The sequence below is a fragment of the Periplaneta americana genome, chromosome 4 (assembly GCF_040183065.1).
Source record: "Periplaneta americana isolate PAMFEO1 chromosome 4, P.americana_PAMFEO1_priV1, whole genome shotgun sequence".
Lineage (NCBI taxonomy): Eukaryota > Metazoa > Arthropoda > Insecta > Blattodea > Blattidae > Periplaneta > Periplaneta americana.
Genome location: NC_091120.1, coordinates 157,166,027 through 157,175,219, shown reverse-complemented (window position 1 = coordinate 157,175,219; position 9,193 = coordinate 157,166,027). Strand labels below are relative to the sequence as shown.

Sequence of the window (9,193 nt, the reverse complement as noted above, 5' to 3'; positions counted from 1 at the left end):
GAAAGCCACTCCATTCCTCCTCTACTGCAGTTAACACACATAGACAACAGCGCACTAGCGGCCAGAGAAAGAAGCAGAGTTTTAAAGCAAGTAAATGTACGGAGAGGGAGGAGATCCTCCTCTGAATCAGCGCATGGGCGGGAAATAGAAACCGACTGGTCGTGCAGCAAGCTCGCTACCGCTGCTATCTAACGATGTTGCGTTCAACCAGACTAACACATCTTGGAGGAGGCACAATAAAAACAGTTTTAACGCAAAGATATAAGACACCATATAAACGTTTTTAAAATTATAAATGAAAATATATTCCATGTTGAATCTTTCGTACACTGCTTTCAACACTTGAATATAAATAATTGATTAAATGGCGATCTTACTCGTGTTAATTATGTAAGCATGTGCGGCTTACAGCTGTTTCGGTGCTACTTGACACCATCCTCAGAGCCTTCTGTGTCTCGGCGTCATCTCAACTTCGCTGATTCTCAACCGAAAATATATTATTCATTGCACTTTATATGTATAGGGTATTATTCATGATTTGAAACTTTCGAGGATATTTGAAAGTTAAAGTCGGGTTTGTATAAAACAAAGAGGAAGTAGTTCTACGTTAGTATCGTAGATCATTTTGGACACTGAAATTCACTTCCATTCATTGTCTACTAGACAGGACAACATCCAAGTTGTGATTTTTGTAGAAATATATTTGAAATTGAAAGTACTCCAAACTACATTATTTTTAACATAAAAAAATTAATCGGCCAAGGGCAACTTTGAAAAATAATGGTAGTATGACTTTACAAGAACTGACATTCTTCAAAAGTATGTGATACTGTACATGTAAAATGTACATGTGGCAACACAGACCACGTGGGTGGATGCAGTGTTCTCGCTTTCCTAACAGATTATAATTATTTTCCATTCCCACTTCCGTAAAACGGTTCTGGTTACGTGTTAGTAGCTGGTCTCTTCCAACACGTGTGATGCTGTAATGTACGGGAAAATGCTGCGAGGTTGTGAATTTGCTTGTAACGGTTAATTTATGCAATTATTCAACAATTAATGGAAGTGAATACATATTATATTTTGGGCAATTATTTAGGAAACTCAGTTTACAGAACAGATTATTGCTATACAAAAGGGAAGCCAACCCGAACACTATCTGGTCTTACATGTATGCATGTAGGCTAATTTGTAGCATGTTTCATTCAAGAAGGTGTCATTTTGTGCAGTTAACTTCTTTCCTCCTCTTAAGAAATATGCGGGAGCGCCACTCATTGTTTCTTACGTTACCATATGGTAACGCTAGGCTAATATGTTGTCACTCATTCTTTGTGCTCTCTTGTTACTAACAGTAAGATGGAGGAGTTGCAAGAAAGTACAAGTAAAAAATGAATGTTACAAACAGGTGCGTGAAAGTGCATGAGATACTTTTGGAATTAGAAAACGAAAAATTAGAGCATTCTACATACAGCCACCAAAGCCCAATTTTGTATCTGACGAGAACTCTGCAGATGTAGAGGGTGACATGTTCGACAACATAAGTGGAAGGAAACTAAGTACTGAAGCTGGGGATATTTTTGTTAATAGCGACAGAACAGGTGGACCAGACGATATAATAATAATAATAATAATAATAATAATAATAATAATAATAATAATAATAATAATAATTTATTTAACCTGGCAGAGTTAAGGCCATTCGGCCTTCTCTAACACTCAACCTTTTATAGAAGAAAAAGAGGAAGTTGAAAAGTCATCTGTGTGGAAATGGTGCCAACAGGGAAACGTTAGTGGATAAAACAGTATATTATAACAGTTCAATCGATTTCTCCAGAGAGTTACTTTTAAAGACAGAGATGTGACAAATTTCGTCTTCTTTATAAAAATTCGCTTTATCTACGTAAAAACTGTTTTAGTCCATTTTCACATGGTTCTTAGATGTAGCTATAAAAAATGCTTGGCAGCCAAGTAGAAGATCTGGCTCACCATTGAATGAATTAGAATTCAAATGGGAGATTTGAAGAAGTCGGGAGCACCCCAAAAGGCAAGGGGTGACCATCTACTTCCAAATACAGCGATATTGGAGCCACGAGACGTGTCCAAAAAGTAAGTTTCCCTGGGGCCGTTTGCAGAAATAAAATTCAATTTTATGGAAAGATTTATTCGAACAGATACAGGAATTGTTGAGCTATTTTTTCAACATATTTCCACCTGAATTGATACTTTTTGATCCGTGGGATCAACAGAGGCGCAAACGGCTGTCACACACTGGTTCCGATTCCAGGCAGGAGACTTCTACGACGGACAAAAGTTAATACCACGGTGTGACAAATGTATCAATTCCGGTGGGAAATATGTTTTAAAAGTAGTTCAACAATTGCTATATCTTTTTCAATAAATCTTTTCATGAAATTGTGTTTTGTTTCTCTAAACGGCTCCGAATAAACTTACTTTCTGGACGTCACTCCCAGAACATTTGATTATACGAGTATAAGATACGATGGAATGGAACATTAGTGATTCCGATACCCAGAAAGAAAATACAGCGATGTGCTAGTGAAAATGCTCTTCTGGCATACAGCTTCCTCAAAATTTGATGTAGGTCTCTGCAGCCCATGTTTTTTGTCATATTATAAGAAATGTTTTACCTTACTACCGAAATATGTGAAAATCACACAAAAAATTAACGTAAAACGTTATGTTACGAAAATGTGTTTTGTTCATACGAGTATATTACGACAATAATTCTATTATGTACATTTGTTCAGGTATTGTGCAAGTAATTTTCTTATTTTTGTATTTTTTGTATTATTTGTATGGAGTGTGGTATTGTGTGGGGCAGAAACGTGGACATTACGACGAAGTGAAGAGAAACGAATAGATGCATTTTAAATGTGGATATGGGGAAGAATGGAACGTGTTAAGTGGACAGACAATAAGAAATGAAGCCGTGTTGGAAAGAGTGGGTAAAGAAAGAATGATGCTGAAACTGATTAGGAAGAGGAAAAGGAATTGGTTGGGTCACTGGATGAGAAGATACTGCTTACTGAAGGATGCTCTGGAAGGAATGGTGAACGGGAGAGAATGGTCAAGAGTTCGGAGCAGAAGAAGATATCAGATGATAGACAACATGAAAATGTATGGAACATATGAGAAGACAAACAGGAAGGCGGAAGATTGGAAATATTGGAGAATGCTGGGTTTGCAGTGGAAAGATCTGACCTTGGTCAGAACACTGAATGAGTGATGAATATATTATTTGTATGCTAAAGTTCAGTTAAGTTCAATAAATTGCTTGAAAGATGTCATTATAAGATAATAACTCATTCTTTAAGATTTGACAACATAATGACCTAGCGTTACCATATGGTAACGCCCTGTAATTCCACATATTCGCTTCAACAATAGAAAACAAAAGCATTGCTGTGTTCAGTTGCATCCATTTAATTAGTCTATAACGAAATAAACGAAAAACTTGACGAAAAATAATTCAGGCTTTTAAGGGCTATACAAAATATATGATGCTAGGGACTGCTCAAGATAGGGACCGATGACGGGCTTATGTAAGAGCGAAAATGAACCCCCGGTAAGTAAGTAAGTATCCTCCTTTATGTTATTTAGATGTCTTATAATGTTACATGCAAATTCTTTCTTGCCTACCATGAATATCTTTCTCGATTTTGATAATAAAATATTGTCCCATCCCTCTATGTGATTTGGTCATTGTCACTTTACACTGTATCTATCACAATCAGGCAGGGGTTCGAAACTTAGGGTGGCCTGCATGAAAAAAAGAAGCACTAGAGCTGAACCATAAATGCGGCCCATTTTTTCTTTGTACTACATGTAATTCCAGATCACATATAGATTACTCCTTCCTATGTTAAAATCGGTTGCACTTTGAAGAGAACAACCGCCAGGATCGCCACCCGTCCGCCGTAAACGAACACGAGATGGCAGTACAGTCGCTAATGCAATTCAAATGGGAGTTATGACGTGACTTCTTATGTAACCACTAGATGGCAACATAGTAAACTTGACAAAAGTTGTTACCGTCAAAGCCTATAACGCAGAGCAATCTGGGTATATATGATCTAGAATGTAATGTAAAAGTAAAACAGATGGAGAGATGGACTTCCCAGATGGGACAGGTGGTATAAAATATAGCAATTTTATATTCAATAGGTAGACTACAGTTGTATTAAATCATTACAGTAATTATACAAACTAATTACAATGCCAAATACAAAATTGACCTATTATGGCTCCAACTTTACTATAGTGAGTAAGCTGAGATTTCCTAGACATGCATTTAACCACTTAGATGTTATCGCCATTGCAAAGGACAGTCATTAAAGGCAATTCTATGCTTTAAATTGAATACTGCAAAGTGCTATTAGCGAGGGGCGGAGGAAGGGGGATTTTCTTTCGGTTCTTTGTTAACTTGTAGCAGGTAGCAGTAATTTCAATTACCCATACTCCCACAGTGGTCTCAATAAGTATTCCTTTTGTCTGCTAAATAAGTTGCATTACCGTTACAGTGAACAATACAATGATAAACAGATGATACGGAGTACATTTAGGGTGAGAAAGGCTTGTTTCAGCAAGTTATTTCAATCGAATGTCACGTGACCTTAGCCATTTCTAACGACAAACGAGCAAGAAGGATTCTCGCCGCACTTCCATCCACTTCCTTAATGCAATACCTACATAAAACATGAACGGAAAGCATTATGATTTTGCAGAAGCCGAGTCTGTAGCTCAAGAGCTAGCGATCCGGGTTCGATCCAAGGCCAAGTCCTGATGGAATATATATGTTAGATAAAGGAGGCGTTGCAGAGCGTATTTCTCGAGATAGCCTATTAGTCTACTCCAGTTTCCCTCTATCATTTCACCAACATTCTGCACCTTTTCCTCATTTCATCTATCATCTGCAAATAGTTAAAAAGTGACAAGAAATTCATCAAATCTGTATAATTGTATGAAATTTTTACGCTGTTCGTAATTGTTATTGTATCCTCTGATCAAGGTTTTGTCTGATATGTACAGTAGTGGCAAAAAAAACCGGACCGACAGAATAATCAAATGAGCCACTGTGCATGCCACGCCCGCATTCACAAGATGCGAGTAATCTATTGAAATTGTTGTAGTTTCGACTGCTGACGTAGCCCATTTCAAAAGCCATTAGAAAATAAGCTGGTAAAATTCATTTTCTGGGAATAATAAGTTAATTAAGTAGTAAAGTATCTCTGCAATCGGAAAGTATTGGGAATAAATTTGAATAAGGAACAAAAAAAGTTTCCTTCTCAGGCAGGATTCGAACCACGAAATTCTTAGTTACCAGTCTATCGTGGCTCTGGAGTGAACGAGGCTCTGAAATCAGCTACAAGGGTCGGTCCGGGTTTTTTTTTTTTTTTGCCACTACTGTACATCTATTATCAACAGTACATCTTACTTTTTTGCAGAACAAAGATACATATTTCTTTTTTATATAAAAACCTCTAGCTCCCCTAGAAAGAGTAAGTTACATACTCGTGCTCAGGTGGCATTCCACATAATGTTAAGACATTTTATTAACTAACAGAATAAGACGTAAAACAAAGAGAAAAGAAGAAGAAAAAACACAGATATCACAATAATTGAACTTCAAATTTTCTCTCTAAACAGAAAACCCATAACAACAACACATACACAACACATCCAATTACCCAACACCACACATACAAGCTGCATTCGAACAATGGTACACAGACTACTCAACATATCAATGAAGCAACATGACTACAAAGAAGAGCTAAACACAATAAAAAACATAGCACAAGAAAACGGATACAACCCCAACATAATAGATAACATAATAAGAAAGACAAAACATAATCACAAAAAGCATAAGAATACAACACAAACACAAGAACACAAAAAATACATCACACTAACATACGAAAACAAAAACACACACAAGATTGCAACCTCATTCAAGAAATTAAATTACAACATCACATACAGAACAAATAATACTCTACAAAAACATCTCAACACACAAACAACACAAACAAACAAATACAACCACACAGGAGTATCCAAACTTAAATGTAGCACCTGCAACAACTTCTGCATAGGACAGACAGGCAGACCATTTCAAATACGTTACAAAGAACACTTCAAAGCTATAACAAAATTACAAAACACTTTCACATATACAGAACACATCACAAATGCTAACCACACCTACAGAGACATCAATACAGACATGGAAATTCTACATATCCAACCAAAAAACCAGAAACTAAACACACTAGAACAATACGAAATATACAGACACACAAAAACACAACCACATTAAATTCTCAATACACAACTCAATTTCAGAACACACACAAACACACCCCACAGAAAACACAAATAAAAGACGCCATGACCAGCAACAACCAACTCTGAAGATGGCCGATAGCAAGCTGAAACATGTTAACGAGGTAATGTAAAATTTAACACGTGAAAGAAGACACATGATACGTCTTCCGAAGAAATTTTTTAATTGAGGTTTTTTTTTTAAGGAGCATTAGCAAATTTTCTGTTGGAAAATTTAGCTACTATCTTGTTAGTATTGGGCCGAAGATTTACTACTGTGATTTATATGCTACAGTTGTGGTACATTTAGGTTGTCAAGCATACGTTTTGTCTTTATATTCCTCGCAATTATTAAACATACCTATTTTTTTATCTATTTATTTATTTATTTATTTATTCACTCACTCATCTGCCTGCCTGCCTGCCTGTCTGCCTATCTATCTATCTATCTATCTATCTATCTATCTATCTATCTATCTATCTATCTATCTATCTATCTATCTATCTATCTATCTATCTATCTATCTATCTATCTGTCTGTCTGTCTGTCTGTCTGTCTGTCTGTCTGTCTGTCTGTCTACCCACCCATCTATCTATCTATCTATCTATCTATCTATCTATCTATCTATCTATCTATCTATCTATCCATCCATCCATCCATCCATCCATCCATCCATCCATCCATCCATCCATCCATCTATCTATCTATCTATCTACCTACCTACCTAATTATTGTGCCGTGATACCACCTAATGTCAAGCATGTTAGGATAAATATAAAACTACTCGTAATTTCCATAACAACGAAAGAAAAAGGCAAATTGCTACTCGAGCAGTGCGAACTGTAGTTTGCTGAGCTTTAAAGTGTTACAGCAGTTCAATACCGATTTCAGTCCACTATCATCCTTACATTATCACTTATGCCGTAACAATGAAACCACCGGAGTAACAGAGGTTGTGGCGTTTCTGCCTACTGATCCGAGGCTGGGTTTGAATCCAATTATCTGCTTAGACCTTTCCCTCCCGAGTTTTCCTCCCAGTCGTAAAGCGAATATCAGGAATCCCATTGCGGATCATCATATTCGTCTTGCTATTACTACTAGTATTTCAATCGACGCAGAATAACTTTGTAGTTGACACAACGTCGCTCAATAGTCGATCAAAAAGTATTATAATATAAACTAAGAAGAGGAAAATATAGGTATGATACAAAATTTAAAAAAAAAAAAAAAAAAATCTCCCCGGCGGGGAATCGAACCCCGGTCTCCCGCGTGACAGGCGGGGATACTGACCACTATACTACCGAGGACTGTGAAGCAAGTGGTTCAACTTTCCGTCTGATATATCTCACCTTACTGTACTTAGCATTATTTCTCCAAGACTCGAACTTCATAAGATTTATAATAAATTATGTGGAACATTCTACAGTTCTACGCAGTATTCCTAGGATGATGATATTGCGAAGTGGTTCCCTGTTTCTTTGTGAAATAGAGGTGTATGATGAAATGATGTTGCCGAAACGAGGTTAACCCGAGAAAACTTAGACTACCTATAATCTTAGTCTCATTTGACCCAACGCAGAGTTGCCATGTATCCGAATTTAGAGGGGATACTCCCGATTTCCCGAACCCGATTAAAGCCAGTTGGTAAAGGTAAAAATCCCGACTTCAGATGTTGGAGCATATTTAAACAAATTAGCCTGTATTTCCAATTCTGCAATATTTTTATTTACACAGTGACGCAAACAGCAACATTGTAAATGAAGTAACTCATTTGACAGCGATAATGCACAGCCGACTGCTATGGCAATGCCTTCTCGATTATTAGACCCATTCATTAATCACGATTCTATCCATTTATTTATTTATTTATCCATTTATTTATTTATTTACTTACTTATTTATTTATTTACTCGAAAGACGACACTTCTCGAGTTCTATTCAGCTGCATGTATTATGTGATCTAAGATTTGTTCCGTAAATGAAGACACACTGCTTGCTGTTATTATTAACATAAGTTACAAATAATTTCAGTTCATCACCACTAATCCTATAATAATGTAGTTTTGGTAGTATGACAAGTGACACAATCGAAAAATGTAGAAACTATAAATGTATGGCTCTCAAATGCTTGAAGCAGCTGTATACGAGTAACTGGGTAATTTGCAGAATTTGTATAACAAATGATGTCCATCAATTCATACCCTTCCCATTATTCCATTTATAACGATAGAGTTATAAATTCATAACAGTGAGTACTTCAATACCAATGTAGTACCGGTAAACGTCACAAGAATTTCATGTGAAGGATTTCACGAGAATAAAATAAAATTATCATAGTAACAGCTATAGTCGCGACGCTGTTACTCCCAGAGTGATTCCTCGTCTATAAAGTCTAGGTAGGTAGTATCGTTCGCCATTTTCGTTCTTTCGTTGTCGAGCTACCAGACGAGGAATCTATTTGCCACACCGTTAAACATTATCATGTCGTAGCTCCTGTGATAATAAATCAAACGCACTGTAATTCAGCAAATAATTGAGCGGCAAATAACGTCCTCGTGTGCTTTCTGCGAACGCCAACGAAAGGACCAAAATGGCGGGCGATTATATTAAGTGTTTATCGAGCAGTAGGAAATGCATAACGTCATCATCAGCGAATCACAAGACGCACACGTTTAAATATAGCCGACCTGCAACGTGATTGGCTGCCGGAAATAAGAGCGACGGGACTATAAAATGTCGTGTCCATACTAGTTAAGTATTTAAAATGGAGCGTGATTATGTCCAGATAAAGGTTTGTTTAATAATGTAATTGAGACAAAAATTAAAGAAACATTTGATATTATC

At 36.6% G+C, this 9,193-nt stretch overlaps 1 non-coding gene across 1 annotated transcript; it reads right to left on the bottom strand.

Annotated features, from left to right (window-relative positions):
- Positions 1–7,584: 7,584 nt before the first annotated feature.
- Positions 7,585–7,656, bottom strand: TRNAD-GUC (transfer RNA aspartic acid (anticodon GUC)). Its single transcript has one exon. It is a non-coding gene; the product is annotated as a tRNA-Asp (tRNA).
- Positions 7,657–9,193: the final 1,537 nt, after the last annotated feature.